This window comes from Apodemus sylvaticus, chromosome 7, assembly GCF_947179515.1.
Source record: "Apodemus sylvaticus chromosome 7, mApoSyl1.1, whole genome shotgun sequence".
NCBI classification, from domain to species: Eukaryota; Metazoa; Chordata; class Mammalia; order Rodentia; family Muridae; genus Apodemus; species Apodemus sylvaticus.
The window spans coordinates 83059511-83077403 of NC_067478.1; the positions used below are offsets into that span (position 1 = coordinate 83059511).

The 17893-nt window shown below is 44.6% G+C and overlaps 1 protein-coding gene and 1 pseudogene across 2 annotated transcripts in view; both read right to left on the reverse strand.

The window, feature by feature from the left end:
* The window catches only part of Sik3 (SIK family kinase 3), a 213849-nt gene that overhangs the window by 60018 nt on the left and 135938 nt on the right, over positions 1-17893 (reverse strand). The gene's annotated exons all lie outside the window — the stretch shown is intronic.
* LOC127689488 (POU domain, class 5, transcription factor 1-like) lies at positions 15275-16845 on the reverse strand (annotated as a pseudogene).

A 17893-nucleotide genomic window follows, 5' to 3' on the forward strand; every position in this document is an offset into this window, starting at 1 on the left:
TCAAAAGTGAACCGGTAAAATGACTCTGTCAGTCTGCCCCTGAACACTGACTGGTGCCTTCTCACACTGCTGAGTCAGAGGCCCACCTACCAGAGCCTCTCACCCAAGCTGCTGAAGATAACTTACTGATCACACGGGGTTTTAGTTCAGGATTCAACGGAAACAGTGCCACTTGTCAATAGAAGTAAACACCTTGTGAAATCTCTTAGATCACTGTGGTGGTTTGAATAAAAACAGCCTGCATAGGCCCATAGGGAGTGATGCTATTAGGAGGTGTGGTCTCGTTGGCATGGGTGTGGTATTGTTGGAGGAAGTGCATCACTAGAGGGTAGGGCTTTGAGGTCTCAGAAGTTAAAGTCACTGTAACTTCCTGCTGCCTGTGGATCCAGATGTCGAACTCTCAGCTTTCTCCAGCACCATGTCTGCTGTGCTCTCCATAAGGCTAATGGACGGAACCTCTGAAGCCAGCCAAGAAGACTGTACTCCCCCGTGACTACCTTTAGTGTGTGTGTGTATGTAATTCTTTCAGCTTTTAAAACACTTTACCTCCCTTAGAGAAATCTATTCTTTCTCTCTAGTTCCTTTAGAACTACTTATTATACTTCTTAGAGTTGCTGAAGGAGACTTGTACAACGACAACACTAGCTGACACGCCATCATGGATGGAGGAAATCTCACAAGGCCTCGCCTCGAGATGAAGAGCAGCATTCAACTAATAGCTGCCAGGAGAGGGAGAGTCAGTCTTGACGAGGCCCCAAGGCTATCCAATTCCAAGTGGTCAGAACTAACACACACACACACACACACACACACACACACACACACACACACAGAACAGTAAGAAGAGGTGATAGTTGAGAAGGAGGGGGGGCATGAAAGGGGCTGAAGAGATGAGAGGGTAGGAGAGAAATGATATATAGCATTCATACTTCAAAAAGAAGTGTTTTAAAAAGCTACTATATCCTAACTCTTTCATGATACTTAGCATGTTTTCAAGCACAGTGAGTGTGTAAGAAATAGTGTTTATGGCCTGGCATGGTAACTCACACTTTAAACCCAGCATTCTGGAGGCAGAGGCAGATAGGTTATCTGTGGATTCGAGGTCAGCTTGGCCTCCACTATGGGTTCTAGACCACCTAGGGCTTCATAGTCAGATCATGTCTCAAAAACAAACAGCAAATGCTGCGTCTGAACGAAACCGCATTGAAAGCCACACCAACAGACTGGCTTGTTGGAGAGAGTCTCCCTACGGCCACACAGGTAGCCTACGATGACTCAGATCTTGTAATGTAGTTCAGGCTGGCCTCTAACTCAGGTTCCTCTCGCCTTGGCCTTCTGAGTGCTAGGACTAGAAGAATATACCACAAATCTTTTCAATATCCAATTATACCTCACAGTCTGCATACCGTGAGCAAAACTGTTCAAACTCTTCATAAGCAAGTAGGATAAGTTGCTTAAAATTGTAACAAACCCCAGACTTGATGGCATGAGCCTGTAACCCCAGCTAACTGGAAGCTAAGGCAGGAGGAGTCGAAGTCTGAGGTCAGCCGGGGCAGCTCAGTGCAGAAGCCCTGTGTCAGAACAAAAAACACAAAGAGGACTGAGCTTGGCAGTAGAGTGCTCGCTGGCATCACAAACAAGAATCTGCAACGGGACCCCTTTGGTAATGCTGTGAAAGACGATTTAAATGCAGTTTAAGTACCAAGCCTGGCAGGGGCAGGCTCAGCATCCTTCCTGATGCGTCACTATAAAGCACTGTGAGGCCATCTTCCCTGACAGTGGTCCTTTACCTCACATCCCTCCCGATCACTGCCATGCATGTGGTAATGGAGGAGTGGGGCAAATTCAGTGTGCATTTAACTTTAGCATGACTTGTTTTTGAACATTTAAATTATCCATGCAGGAGAAACCTCAACTTATTAACACACAGGAACACTGGAACTCATTTGGAAAACTCAGCTCCCTCTAACAAATACTTGAGGACTGGAGAAAATATGCGCTCTGGTTTCTCTTAGCTGCTTACCACTGTGGGCGGCTTCTGCACACTGCAAGCGGAGGGCTATTTTTCAGAACTGCTGGCAGGGTAGTGAAGTAGCAAGGGACCCTGGGATGTGTGGTTGAAGCAGGGGCGGGAAGAAGTGGGCGACCAGCTTTTACTGTTTATAGGACAGACAACTGAAATAAGCTAAATATCAACCAACACGGAGGGAAAACTCTCACAACAACAAAGCAAAGGCTAAAACAAGAATGGATTCTCACTGGCTTGGGTCAGAAATACCAACAGGATTTACAACAACAGCAGCAACAACAAGGCACAGAGCCTGCGTTTGATCTGTTATTTTGTACCTAAAATGTTATTATTTCTCTTCCATGGGCTCCTCAAGCACATCAGCTCAGGAGAGGCTGTTTCTGGTACTACTCATATTGTCTACTGCAGCACACTCCTAACACCTCATACAGGACTCTGTGAATGCCTCCATCCCTTCACACACTCATTCAACATCAGTGTCTGGAAGACTTGCAGGAGATACAGCAGTATGATGATTCCTACAGATGCACGGAAAGCACAAGGGACACGATCCCAGGGATGACTCAAGAAGGAAGCAGGGGGCTAGCGAGATGACTGAGGCATGAAGCCTGCTTCCAGTGCAAGCCTGAGTTCAAATCTGAAGCACTCACTAAAAGGCTGAGTGTAGCCAAACGGCATCTGTTGGGGAGGGGAGTCTAAGGCTTGCTGGTTGCCAGCCTGGCTGCAGGGTCAGTGAGAAACCCTGTTTAAGATCATGGAGAGGGATAGATAGAGCAGGACATCTGGTGGCCTCCTAGTGCAAGGTGCAAATGTGCGCATGTAGACACCATATATACACCACATACACCCATACATACAAAACCTAAAACAAACTCAAGATCGGACTTAGTTAATCTGGGAAGGCAAAGGGAGAAAAGTGGACTGGAAATTGAATGGGGCAGCGGGGAACACGATCATTCCTTGCTAAGTGCGTACAAGAGGTCTTGAAGGGTGTTGCATGAGGCCCGTGGCACCACTCAGAATGCACAGCAGCGTCAGGTGAGACGAGCTCAGCTCTAAACGCTGGGTGCTGTGGGCCTCTGCTTCCCTCCCCTCCCTGCCCACCTTGAGAAGTTCTGTAAGACAAAAGGACCCAGGCGATAACGAACCATGCTGTGGTTCTTGATACAGTCTCACCACAGATTGACTCACAAACCATGTTTACTCTCAACAGCCTTATTAAAGAAAAATTTAAAAAGTATTTTATAATTTCATCTAATTAAGGTGCATTGACAGTGGCTTTTGGTACATTCAGAGTTGGGCAACCAAGGTGGATTTTAGAATATTTTATCACAGAAAGAAGCCCTCCCTGTACCAACCATTTAGACATAGTTTCTTTCTTTCAGCACATCTAGCTTAAGGTGTCAAGTAAAATGGACAGCCAGAAAAAAAAGAAAGAAAGAAAGAAAGAAAGAAAGAAAGAAAGAAAGAAAGAAAGAAAGAAGGAAGGAAAGAAAACTCAGGACAGAGTTTAAAACTTCTTAAAACCATGTTCTGACTATAGTTTTTAAGTCATGCATGATATCCCTGGAGTTAGCAGAAAACACAGCTGGACCACTTCTGCAAAAGCACAGGTTCTGTGCTAGAAAAGGGTCCTGGGTCTCCAGAGCCAATACCACCTGGAAGACCTGGAGTGCCAGGATGTGTCTCTCGGTGGCTGCAATCAGTGGACAGTGATCTTAGCTTATCTCTGCTGTTATGGTTGGAAGGCGAACATGGCCCAGGGTGGAGAATGCCATAGACTAAACTCTGGCGAAATGTACAAGAGACAGAAAATGGTCGCCACAGTGAAACCATACAAGCCACATACAAACAAGCAGAGAAAAGACTCAGGGATGAGCTCACAGGGGCAAGTAAACACTTGTAGTTTCAGAGCATCCTACAAACGAAGCCCAAGAAGGCGGGAGGTGTGCCCCGCTGAAGCCCAGCCCGAGGAGGAGGCTTTGGATATGGAGGAGGTCCACATTCGTGCAGTAATTTAGGGGGGATCAAGTAAATCTTGCTACCTTTACTTGTACATTGCTTTGCATGCAATGTGACACACAGTGATTTTATAGAGCGTCCTGGACAAGATACTTGATGTGACATAAAGGGAAAAGCATAATTGTAGATAAGCTGATTGTATACAGAAAACAAGCCCTGGGAAGAAAGGATTTCAGAATGACCTGTGTTTTAGAGAGAAGGTTATATCTGCAGTGTTTAAAAATCTTTCATTTAAACTTCCAAGAGTAAGCACACATAAATCTATAAGTAACTATGCTCTTTTAAATATACAAATGTTAAAATACTACTTTTGGGGTGGGATGAGACCAGGTTGGCCAGTTTTCAGTTCTTCTGCCTCAGTCTCCTGACGCTGTGATTACATGTGAGCACTGTGTACTCAGCTTACGGCGTCATCTTGAATAATAAATGGAGACGGCCGGCAGTCCAATAGAGTGTCAAAGGAAAAGCCAACATTCTTTATTGTTTATTACTATAAGTAGGAAAAGATTTATGGCCTACAAACTCAACCAAAGGTGATAAATGTCATAAAGATTTTTACCTAAAAAATCAAAGTCATGGGCTGGAGAAATGGTTAAGAGCACTGACTGCTCTTCCAGAGGTCCTGAGTTCAATTCCCAGCAACCACATGGTGGCTTACAACCATCTGTAATGGGATCTGATGCACTCACTCTTCTAGTGTGTGTCCAAAGACAGCTGCAGTGTACTCATATAAATAAAAAATGTATAATAAAAAAATCTTTTAAAAAAAGGAATCAAAGTCATAACAGAAAAAAAAAAAAGCACTAAGGGCTAGTGAGATGGCACATTCAATAAATGCTTGCTATGCAGCAAGGGGACCTGAGTTTGATTCCCCAAAGCTGAATGCAATGACAAATGTTTCTAAATATGATGGGGAGAAGAAGGAGGCAGGCGTTGAAGTGTGCTGGCCAGGCATCCCTGCTTGCTTAATCAGGGAGGAACAGGTCCCAGTAAGAGACCCTGTTTTCATATGTGGCCAGTAGGATAACATTTAAACAATACCCAGTGAAATCCTCTGGCTTATATGTACACACAAATACATGCCTACTTGTACACACATGAACATGCATGCATGTGTGTGGGCACACACAAAGGAAATTCATTACACTGGATACTCACCCGACACAGCAGAAGCCATGTGGGTGGAGCAGTTCTCTTTATGTGGCCTATGGTCATTTATTTCTCCACTCCTAAGCAAGTCAACTTAATTTGTTAAGTCTCTTTTCCAACCCCCAACACCCCGGCTAGTTAACATTTGTCTCTAGGCTCAAAAGGCAATTTACATCCTTTTCTCTTAAATACAAAGCAGAAGACTAATTTGAACCCTATGTTCATAGTCTAGGATGGTTTAAATACCAGAGGTTGCTATTGATTTTGAGCCTTGAAACTTTTTTCTAAGCAAGATGAGGCGCTAAGGCTATATAAGGTAGTGATACTATATCCTAAAATAAAGGAATTATTAGCCGAGTATGTGAAACATGGTAGGAAGGGGGTGTGGCACTAACTTAAAAATCGAGATGATTCCAAGAGCAAATTTTCTTGTTGGGTTCACCACTTCAGAGCAATAACAAGGATGTCTTTCCTGGTTGACCAAGGAACAATCCAAAGCAGATGTGAACAGATGGGGAGGGCCTTCAGCCAGAGCCAGCGCTCTCAGTGAGCCCAAAGCAATGCAATTGACAGCCAAGCCTTCTGGAGACCTAGGCTTCCTTTCCTGCTAATGGGTGTGTGTGTGTGTGTGTGTGTGTGTGGGGGGGGGGGCAAAGAGTTAAGGTCTACAGACTCACCAAAGGTGAAGAATGTCCTAAACATTTACTAAAAAAATCATAGTCAGAACAGGAAAAAAACTACACACACACACACACACACACACACACAAACACACACACAGGAGGGGAGGGAAAGGGGAAGAGAGAGAGAGAGAGAGAGAGAGAGAGAGAGAGAAGCAGCATGGGAGACAGAGCAGAAGGACAAATGAACTGGAAATATATCCATATTTCCAAGGGTCCATTCTCACCAGGAAGCACTGTGACAAGATCCCTCATTCTGTCAAATCTGTAACCTTCTGAGGACAACACTCATAACCAGGGACAAACACCCCAACACAGAGCTAACTCTGGCCCTTGTCTGATATCTCCATGGACTTACAGGGAAAGTGGGGTGCGCTTATCAGAGATGACTCAAAAATACTAAAGTCCAAAATGAGTGGGAAAAGTTATATAAATAAGAATTGGGGTGTTGTTCAGGATGCTAACATGACACACAGCACAGGAAGAGAACTGGTTCTGTAAGTCACCTACAAGAGGACTCACTAAGTACTGGTTGTTATTATTACTTTTTTAATGAATAAAACAACAGAAGGCAGTGTGGGCTCCAGGACCACACAGAGCATTGAGGGTGAATCTGAAACCTTCCGGGAATCAGTGAGTTCACACTGAGGAAGAATTAGGGGAATCCTCAGGATTAGCATTTCCACCAGTCCCTGGCTGAATTTACCAGCTAGAAGCTAATAAAGAAGTAATGAAGATGGGTGGTGGTGGCGCACGCCTTTGATCCCAGTACTTGGGAGGCAGAGGCAGGCAAATTTCTGAGTTCGAGGCCAGCCTGGTCTACAGAGTGAGTTTCAGAACAGCCAGGGCTACACAGAGAAACCCTGTCTCAGGGAGAAAAAAAAAAAAAAAAAAAGAAGAAGTAACGAGAGGCTCATAGCCTCAAACACACATTCAGGGTAAAACCCTTCACGGGAAAATGGCATTTATGATGAAGAACTTACGGGGTTTTCCTAACATACATTAGCCGGTGGGATCACCGAATTGGCCAATCTCAACACTACTGTAGATAATACTACACAACTCTTACCATAAGAAAGCAAAATTGAAAAGCCCCAGTAGAAGTCTCCATGTTTAAATGAGTTAATTTTAAAAGGTGCTGTCATTAGACAGTTTCTATAAGACATGCAGACAACACCCACTGAAACTGTTACGAACAGTTACGGGCATGTCATAGTCGGAATTCTAAATCACACCAAATTAGAGCCACAAAGATCCCCTTGGTGTGTTCCTTACACTTGCAGGGGAGCATAATACTCACAAGTCTTAGTGCACCTTTTATAGAGCACAATGAACAAAGACCTCTTTCAATTTTAAACACAACCTAATGATACCAAATGGAAAACCCAGTATTTAAATACAGTATTTTTCAAATTAAAAATCAAGGGCCAGGCATGATGGCACATGCCTTCACTATCGGCATTCAGGAGGCAGAAGCAGGTGGCTCTCTGTACATTGGAGGCCAGCCATTGCTACTCAGTGAGGTCTTACCTCAAAACAACAACAACAACAACCACCACCACCACCACCACCACCACCACAGCCAGACAACCAACCAAATAAACAAAACTATGAAGCCAGGGAGAAGGCGGTCAGGGGAGATGGAGCAGGCTTGGTAACTTGAGTCTGGTTCCTGGAAGCCACGGAAAGGTGGAAGGAGAGAACCGACTCAGCAGAGCTGCCCTCTGACCTCTACAGGCATCCCTTGGCATGCACAGCCACACACATACATCATGGACATACACAATGATAAGTTCAGAATTCAGACATGACCTGATAGGGAAGGTCGGAGTCGCATTTAGAGAGCTCAAAGGTTATAAGCAAGAGGAAAAAAAAAATGCTCTCTTCGGTCAAAGCTAAGAGATTAACATAATTCACCTGACCAGAGACATGAGAGCTGTAACCCTGAGCGATGTATGTGGTAATAGAAAAGTACTAATGTCTGACTGCTGCACCCAGGTGCTCTCAGAACAATAGGGACAAGACAGACGTGGTCCTCAGTGACATGGAGGTAAGTCTGTGGATAAGAAAAACACTGACAGGAGAATTATGATCATCCTTTGAGCATGAAGGGGGCAACTGGTATGTCAGAAACAAAGGGGACACACTTACTTCCCTTTGCCCCTCCCTCCCTCTCTTCCTTCTTTCCTCCCTTCCTCCCTCCCTCCCCTCCTCTCCCCCCCACCCCCAGGCTTTCCTGTTCTTGTTTGCTAGGCCGGCCTACAAAAACCCAGAGATTTGTCTGCCTCTCTGCTTCACAAGTGCTGGCTTATATAATGATTCTATCAAGAAGTCAGAGAAATCTTAGCTAGAGACAGTGGTGTATGCTTATAATCCTAGCACGTGGAGGCGCAGCCAGGATTGCTACAAGTTCAAGGCCCCAGCACAGTCTGCCCCTGCTAGCAAGTTCAAGGCCAGAAAGAAAGAAAGAATGAATGAAAGAAAGAAAGAAGGGAGGGAGGGAGGGAGGGAAGGAGGGAAGGAGGGATGGAGGGAGGAAGGGAAGGAAAGGGAAGGGAAGGGAAGGGAAGGGAAGGGAAGGGAAGGAAGGAAGGAAGGAAGGAAGGAAGGAAGGAAGGAAGGAAGGAAGGAAGGAAGGAAGGAATCCCAGATCAAAACAAGAGTTCAGAGAATTTCTAATGTGACCAAGAAAGCTACAGTTCTACTTAGATTAGAAGGTAAGGAAAACTGCCTTATGTCTCACAGTGTAGGAAGCCAGTCTTCTTCAACTCTTTGATTCATAATTTCTCTTTAATTCTTTCCTTTTTCCAACATTTAAAAACATTTAATTAGTTAGTTGGGGAGGGGGCAAGGCCCGCCTTGGTGTGCCCAAGGACAACCTGTGGGAGCCACTCCCTTCCTCCCTCCCTCCCTCCCTCCCTCCCTCCCTCACGCAAGCTTCAGCTCACACTGCAGCACCCAGAGCTTACCGAGGGTACCAGGCTGGCCTTGAGCTTGAAGCAATCCTGTTCCTCTGCCTGCCAAACACTCCAATTTCAGATGTGGGCTACCACACCCAGGTACAAATTCCTTTTAAAACTCAAAGTATTGTCTTAAAGAGTCCCACAAAAGAAAAATGACAAATAATAACAATAAAAACCCTAATTCTGTTGGTTTTCCTTGGTTATTGTTCAAGTAGTTTAGGCCTGCCTGTAGTACATGGAAATCTGTCTCAATTCCCCTGCCTCTTCCTCAACAAAGAAACAAACAGTTGACTTAAGGGACCTTGGAATGGTGGCACATACGTAATTCCAAAAACTGAGGCAGGAGGATCTTGAGTGCTAGCTGCTTCTGTCTGAGAAAAGAAAAACAAGACTGAAAAGTCCTTCATACATCTCAAGCAGAGTCATGTCGCCATTAGCAGCACCCACACTAACTTACTTCTGAAAAAGATTCATCTCAGTTGGATATGTAAGGCTTATTATAGAAGCTGCATGTGCACTGAAATGAATTAATTACAATAGGTAAAAGCTTTTAATGACTTGGAATGGACAGAATAGAATCTAAACCACCAAATCAGTTTATCTGAATTATTTTCGCGTTTTGTTTTTGCAAATAATAAAATAGATTAGCAAGCCCAGGGCCGTGCTTTATAACAATTTATTATACTACACCATGAATGCACTACAGTATGTATACATTTATAGATATATGGCTATTAGTATATGATATTTGAATTGATTATGTCTACATCGTGTGTGCATGTTCATCTGTCTATACTCAAGTTTTTAAAAACTCTAGCTTTTGAGCTTTAGCAGTATGTCTTTTTTTTTTTAAAGATTTATTTATTTATTTTATGTGAGTACACTGTTGCTCTCTTCAGACACTCCAGAAGAGGACGTCAGATCTCATTATAGATGGTTGTGAGCCACCATGTGGTTGCTGGGAACTGAACTCAGGACCTTAGGAAGAGCAGTCAGTGCTCTTAACCACTGAGCTATCTCTCCAGCCCCCAGTAGTATGTCTTGATATACAATAACTGTGACAAACAGGGTGACTCATGAATTTGACCAAGTGAATCTTGAAGCACTGCATAATTAATCACTTATTCTCACTAATTTGAACTTCAACATTAGTGTTCCCTATTCATTATATAGTCTATGGGTTCATAACATATAAATTTAACAAAATACAAGAAAAGCCTACCTCCTGGTGAAGATTGTCATGGCAACCAACTATGGCAACTGAGCGATGAGTGTGTTGAGTGAGGAGTAGCCACTAGCCCGTGCCCAAGGGTAGGCACACTTAAGTCATACTCAGAGGAAACCTAAAGAACTACCCCATTACTTAGCTCCTAAGAAAAGGCAAGGGAAAACTGATATCATTTTTGGGGAGAGGGTAGTTGAGACAGGGGTCTCACTTATCCCAGGTTGGTCTTAAACTAGCTGCACAGCAAATGATGTCAGCCTGTGCCTGAACCCCTTTTCTTCCTTTCTCCCCATTTTCCCTCCTTTGGGTGTATCATACCCAGCACCCTGACGATGCCAGACATATCCTACCCCTGAGATATATCCTCAGCTTTTTATTATCATTTTTTTTGAGACATAAATCTCTAGGACCACTAAGAACCCAAAGACTCAAAATCACTGGCTCAGAAAGGCTCCTTCTTGTATACATAGGTGTTAAACTAATGGTGGGCTGTGTGCAGCCCAAGGAAAGAGCCAAAGACCACAGTGCCCGGTGTAACCTAAAAAGCCTATTCAAAATACCCAGGCATGGCATTAGCAAGGTAGTCATACTCGTCTGACACTGAGTAAACAGTTAGAAATAGTATACTTGCTCGTTTATGGTTTTTAAGAGATCTGATAAAAATATATATCTGAACTCATAAAAATCAGAATCAGAATCTGGTCTAATGGGGACTTCATTAAAGAGCAGTCTTATAAACTTTTTTAAAAATATTCTTTTTTTGTTGCTGTTGTTTGGAGACAGAGTCTCTCTCTATAGCTCTAGCTGCCCTAGAACTCACTATGTAGACCAGGCTGGCCTCCAACTAACAGAGATCTCCCTGCAATGGTGGGATTAAAGGTGTATGTCACCATGCCTAGTGACATCCTTGTATTCTTATTTTGTTATTTGTGTATGTGTGTGCGTGTAAGCATGAATGTAAGTGCAAGCACTTTAAGAGTCTTGCCATTTTACACAATACACTCCAGACATCCTTTATGTTAGAGTGACGAGGTGCATCAGTCCTTCCCAATGCCAACTGTCGCTGAGGGGACAGAGACTCTGCTGAAGAATTAGTGGAGCATGGTCTAGGATGGACTTAGGGAAGACCGCACTGTACTGCTGTCGTCTAGTAAGTCAGCAATACACTAAACAGAAGCTAGCAATGTCTTTGCAAAACCCGGACTAGAAATGACCACTCAGGGTCTGCTCTTCCTTCGCATATTCTTTGACTGTTGAGAGTTCTGTAATTTTCACAAGACTGAGACTTTTGATTTGTCTTAGGTATTGGTGTTATCTAGACTAGGAAGTAACAGTTTTTATCTGAGGTGTTCACATGAGTTTCGATGGGAGCGGGTGTGTTGGTCGGTCGGGAGGTGCAGTGAGAATCGCTAACCTTGTATCCTCACTGGCCTATGTTGTATCCTCACTGGCCTATGTTTTATTAAATGCTATGTCCCGTGTAGTCCCAGAGACAAAGCAGTCAGAAAGCTAGAGCTGCCCTTTTAGGGGGTGGAAGGCACAAGCACATGAGCCCCCTATCCGACCCTCAGCTCCGTCCCCGCTCCCAGGGGCAGAGGGGGCAAAGGTCAAGCTCAGGCTCCCGTTCCCACAGTTCTTTGCTGGCGGTCTCAAAGCAAAAGCTTCCATCTTTTTGCTGCCTCTGTGCCCTTTTCTTTTTCTATCCAAACCCCCAATCTCCCTCATTTTCTAATTATTTCTCCAATGAGGCTCCTGCAATTAATAGATACCAGTACAGGAATCCCAGAGGCTGAAGACAAGACCAGGCATCAGTGTGCATGAACCAGAGGTCTTTGTAAGATAAATCTGAGGTTGGGGGAGAAATGGCCCTCGCTTCTCTAACGTGTATGTTTACATATCCTCAGGAGCACATTTCAGTTTGCCAGGAGTTAGAAAACCCATCTTTCTGGAACACCAACTTTCTCCGCGACATTAAGCTGTTGATAGTGTTAATATTAAAGCAAACACGGAGGTGACACAGAGAGAGCACAGCATGAAGTGTTTACGTGGAAGGTCATCTCAGGGTATGCCACCACTCCGACGCACCCCGGCCTGCTGTCTTCCTTTCCCTCTGCTGTGCGGGGACCACAGTAGAAAAATCTGACAAGGCAGCTCTGCGCTGGTAGAGTCTGTATAAATACCCAGTCATTCTTGACACCTCACTTACAACACAGGACTACACCTGACAAAACCCAATGTTCCCATTTTAACTTTATACTCTTTCCATGCAAAACATCAAGACAGAGAGCTACATAGATACATATCTCTTTCAAATACTTTTGAATAAAAGAATAGTGATATGTTACCTATAGCATTCTAGTCTTAGGAGCAAGATTTAGGAGAAATAATTTTAATTTTAAAATTACTTTAATTTTCTGTGCTTGAGGAGTGTAGTGTCCTCAGAGGCCAGAAAAGGCTTTCAGGTCCCCTGCAGATGGAGCTGTAAAGATTCGTAAACTACTCACTGTGTGATAACCAGGCATGGGTCATTTGCAAGAGTGGTACAACACCTTTAACTTCTAGGCCATCTCTCTGATCCTTAGAAGAGATAATTTTTCAGAGTGTCTTACTACTGTTTGTACTATTTACTAAAATTAATTTACACCTATTGTGTGCATACATGTAGGTGCATGCAGCTATGTACTTGTGGGAAGCCATAAGAGTGATTCCCCTAAGGCAGAGTTACAGGTGTGAGCCAGGCTGGTTACGTGGCTGCTGGGACCCAGGCTCAGGTCCTTATGGTTGTATGTCAGGCATTCTTAACCAGTGACCCATCTCCAGCTTCCAAATTCTCAGGTTTCATTTTCCAACCACTTAGTGACACTGTACCAGAGTCACTTAGCACCTTCTACATGAGTGCCACGAGCCATTGCAGGGACACAGCAAAAGTTATGACCTGAATTTAGAGGGTCACAATGGTCTTCTCTGGCTCTCAACCTCCTTGCCTGTCAGCCTGGGAGGTGTGAAGGGTCACCCAAACGAAGTGTTGGGACAGGGAAAAGGAGTGGGCAGACGATGAGCCGTGAACGCAGCATAAGGACACTCTGGGGACAGCTGGGCAGTCCCAGTTCCAGCACTGAGCAGCCGGTCTCAAACCCAAGGCTGCTACTCTAGGAATGCTCTTACGGATTGCAAAAGGTCCCTGCGCTCGCTCACAAAGTGTTTTTGGATTTTTAATAAACACCACTCTCTCAATCTCATTGCACCAAGGCCTGAACTTTTCCACTGTCTCTTAAAACCCATGCACTCTGGAAACCCTTCCCAAAGGGCTGGCTTTTCTGTAGCTACCTTGAAGGTCCTTGCTATCTCCTGACTGCCAACTAAAACAATAATACGGGAGTGGAAACTGTCTTGTGGAGTCCATTCTGGGGGTGGACATTTAAAGGGGAAAGGTTCCAACTTCCTTTGGTTAAAAGAAAAAAAAAGTTTCCACAATTTTCAAAACATTCTCATAATGTCTGAAACTTGAAAGCTCTTTTCTTTAGAGAGTAAGTTGGTTATGTTTAACTTTATTTAAGTTTTTTTTTCTTCCTTTAAACATAGCCATCTCACTACTTAATCTTTGGGAACAAGACTTAAATGGCTTTGAAACTGCAGTGTATTGACCATTAAACAAGAACATGCCATTTACTGATGGTTAAACACAACTTCTATTGCAAACAATTATTTGATGTGGAGTTCTTTATCCATGGCTCAGATACCCTACTGTCCACAGGTCCTGGGAGTTCTCGCTTTTCCTGTGTTTGCCCTTTCCTACCTTCCTATGTCTGTGACCACCATCCTCACGTAGACCCTTACCCCCTGCAGAGTTGCTAACTGGACCTTTTATATTCTTGCCCTTCTTTCTCCAAATCTTTTTTCTATCTATAGTGAAAGTACCTTATTATGTCTTAATAGTCAAGCAATTTCACAGTTTAGTGAAGAAGAAAAACAGACCCCCTCCTATTTCTTACACATGCTTCCCATACCATTTTTTAAATATGTATTGAGCATGCCCACATGCATCCACATGTGCTATGACACGTATGTAGAGCTCAGAACTGTCGGGAGTCAGTTCTTTCCGTCTACCTAGCTGCCGAGGCAGTCTTGATTCCGCTGTGCTGCGCACTGCAGGTCACCTGACCTCCTAGCCTTCCAGTGATTCCTGTGTTTCTGCTCCACCTCACCACAGGGGTGAGAGATATGACCTGGTCTACAGCTTGTCTGCAAATGTGCCGTGCACGTTCTACCACACTTGGGCCTCAGCTTCCTTGTAGAGCCAAAATAAAATCCCATATCCTGGCATGGGACAGGCCCTGGCCATGCCTGTCACCTTAGCTCCGTCCACTCACCCTTTTTAGCCCTGGCCACGCTGACCTCCCCTAGAGTCGCCTCTTCTCTTTCTGGCTTTGCATTGCCTTGCTTCAGTTGGAAGGCTTTGCCTATCCTGACTGAATCCGTCTATCACATTACTTAGATTGCATCTTTCATTTATTAAGAGTTGTGTCTCTCCTCATCAGAATGATATTGATAGGGACAGTTCCTCTGCTGCTGCATCCCCAGGACCTCAACCAGTGACTATACAGTCGGCAGTTTATCCATATTTACTGACAGAGCCTCTGCAAGTCTCTCCTCTACACTGCTGACCCCACCGTCCTTCAAGCCTTACCTGAAATGTTATGTCTTGAGTAAGGCATTTATGTCTATATGAGCGTTACCGTGAAGTCTGAATCAGGAAAGCTACTGAGGGCTTTTGTCCTTTACGGCGTCCCAGACTTCTTTATTTAAATGATGAGTGATGGCTTAAGCTCAACGCCAGCGCTCAACTTCATCCTCATCCATCACTCGTGCCTTCTACCCCTCCTCAGCAAACGAAGAACTTCATCCCAGAGCCCTGGTGGCACAGCCTCCACGTTCTCTGAGTCTATCTCTTTCCCTGCTCCCTACATCCACTAGCAGGGATAATGCCCCAGTTTAAAACACGTGGGACAGCTCTAGAGGGAAAGCCTTCATCCTCAGGAAAAGGGATCGAAGAGTAGAACAAGGTGAAAGAGGGCCTTGCAGCCTGAGGCACCAAAATGTGGGCCTTGTGGCAGAGGAAAGAACACAGGCTACCCCTCAGACTCCTGTCTTGGGAACAGTCAGTGCTTAATCATTTGCCCCGCAGAGCCATGTTCCCCTGCTCGCCTCATACACTTCTCTGTGCTTTTCTATTTCTTTTCTGTGTCTGCACCAGGGTCTCTACCCTGCAAATCTCCCGAAGGTTTGGCTTTTCCACCCACTTCTCCAGCAATGGCCTGGGGTCAAATGATCCTGAATCTGAGCTGAAGGAACACAAGCAGTGGGTGGTCATCTAGCTGAATACCTTTCCAAAGAGAATGCCCAAGGTGTGCCCCACATTGCTCTGGGTGTGCCCCACGGTACTCCTCTTCTGCTTCAGGGGTCTGGCAAGCTGTTCTAGTTCTTTTTGCAGGACTTTCAAGTCCAGGGACTCCTAGGGACTAGATTCCACCTTTTCCAGCTAAACAGTCCAAGGTAGACAGCCCAGGGACCAGGGAAGAGCTCTCCAAGCTGCTCCCCATTCCAGCTTCTGCACAGTGCTCAGGCTCCACTCTCCAGGCCAACTTAGGTAGTAGGCCCAGAACAATTTGAGGTCCGCTGTGTGTTATTCCTCCACAGACCTCAAATGTCAGGAGATATGGAAAGATCCCCAACACCTCCACACCTGGCCCAACCTCTGGTCCAATTCCAGGCCCACCTGGAGGGCCTTGGGAGTTTAGCCATGTCTGAGGGTCCAGCCAGCCCGGCTCCTGACCGCATCACTCCCACCTGGTAGGGATGAGAAGGCAAAGTCTAAAGACAGGTGTCTGGGATGGGGAAGAATGGGTACCTCAGGCAGAGGTCTGATTATTGAGATTCATGTACACAGTACAAGGTGGAGTGAGGCAGCAGACAGAGTGTGTTTATAGATCCTGTGCATTTCCAGTAAGCTGGAATTTTATACACTAAAGTGTGTTCTTCTGCCTATGGAAGTACATGGTGATTACACTGTATCATTAATGGGCTGGAATGTATCTTTTGCCACAGGATCTCTAATTTGGTAGCTGAAGAGATCAAACACTATCGTCCAGGGATAATCCCTTGCCATGTGCTGTGGACTGAAAGTTTGGCTGCGCTCCCTTACTCTATCTGCTTTACTACAGAATCGCACGTATCTGAAACATGGACACTGAAGGGTTAAAAGCTAAGAATCCCCTCCCTTCCCCAGCAGTGGTACACTAAGGGGTTTGCACGAACACGGGTCATAAATCCATTCTGGAAGTTAAAACCGCTGGAAGATGAAAGGGTTCTCATGTTTTTGAACACACTGTATTTACGTATACAAAGGCATTAAGTGACACATGGGAAAGGCCCTCGCTGCACGACTCTGGTATTATCTAACTGCCAGTGCGCTTAATGTTTGGGGCCCCAGAGAACCTCAGATCCCTGCGGGCAGGAGTCACTTTTCCCGTTCTGTTGGTGCCCAGCCACCTGAACAAGAAGCCTTTAAAGACAATGGACAAGGCCCCAGCTGACACAGCAGATCCTCAGCTCCAGATCTTGCAACTTTGCCTGCAGATGCAGGAGCCTCACTCACAACAAACCCCCACTGAAGAGATAAATAAAAATAAATAGACATAAAAAACTGTGAAGTATAGAATTATAGTTAACTCTTCTGATAGCTATTCACAAATCTTGCCTCACACAGAGGGACCGCATCCTTCATCAGGGATAGCTTATCCTGTAGGATAGCTTATGTGTAGGATAGCTTATGCTGTAAGCTATCTGTAGTATCAATGACTAAACATGTATTACATAGGACGTCCCTCAAAAAGTAAATATAATACAAACAAAATCAGAAGTTACTCATCTTCCACAGTGGGCACAGTTTATTTGAGATAGGATCCTACTCTGTAGTCTTGGCCTCAAATTTATTATGTGGCTAAGGGTAGCCTTGAATTCACAGCAATCCTCCTGCCTCTGAGTTCAAGTGTAACAGTTACTGATATGAACAACTGTGTGTGGTGGATCCCAGAGGCAGGCAGGCCTGGTAAGCCTTATACACAGTCACAGGTCCAGGTAAGCCAGGACCATACAGTGAGACTCTGCCCCATTTTTTTTCTTTTATAACTATTTATTTATTGGGGATGGCAACACATGTACAGTATGTGCGTGGAGCTCAGAGGGCAGCTAACTTACCAGGGTGTATTTCCTCCTTCTAACACATGGGTGCTGGGGATGGAACGCAGGTCATCAAACTTGGCAGCAAATACCTTTAGTAGCTGAGCTACCGGAATGCTCTCAAAACAAAACCACTTGGATAAATAATTGTCATAAAAATGTTAACTGCTTATATTTCATAATTAAAATTTATATTAGTCCAAAATAAGTTGTTCCTTAATATGCATAATTTAAAGATGAGAGACTAAAGACTGAGGATCTTTTTTTGGTACCAAGGCCTGAACTCAGAACCTAATTGATACCAGGTAAGCAGTCTGCCCACCACTTCCATTTTTTGAAATAGGGTCTCAATAAGTTGCCCAGGCTGGCCTCAAACTTAAAATTCTCCTACTTCAGCCGCACTAGTGGTTAAGATGGGTGTGCCAGGACTAATAACATCTCTCGTTTGTTTTATTAACACTCTTTTCCCCAGGCAGAGATGGTGGTGTATGCCTACACTATAGCCTATCTAGAGACCAAAATAGGAGGCTCTTGAGTTGGAAAAAGGTATATAAGACACTTTTACACACACACACACACACACACA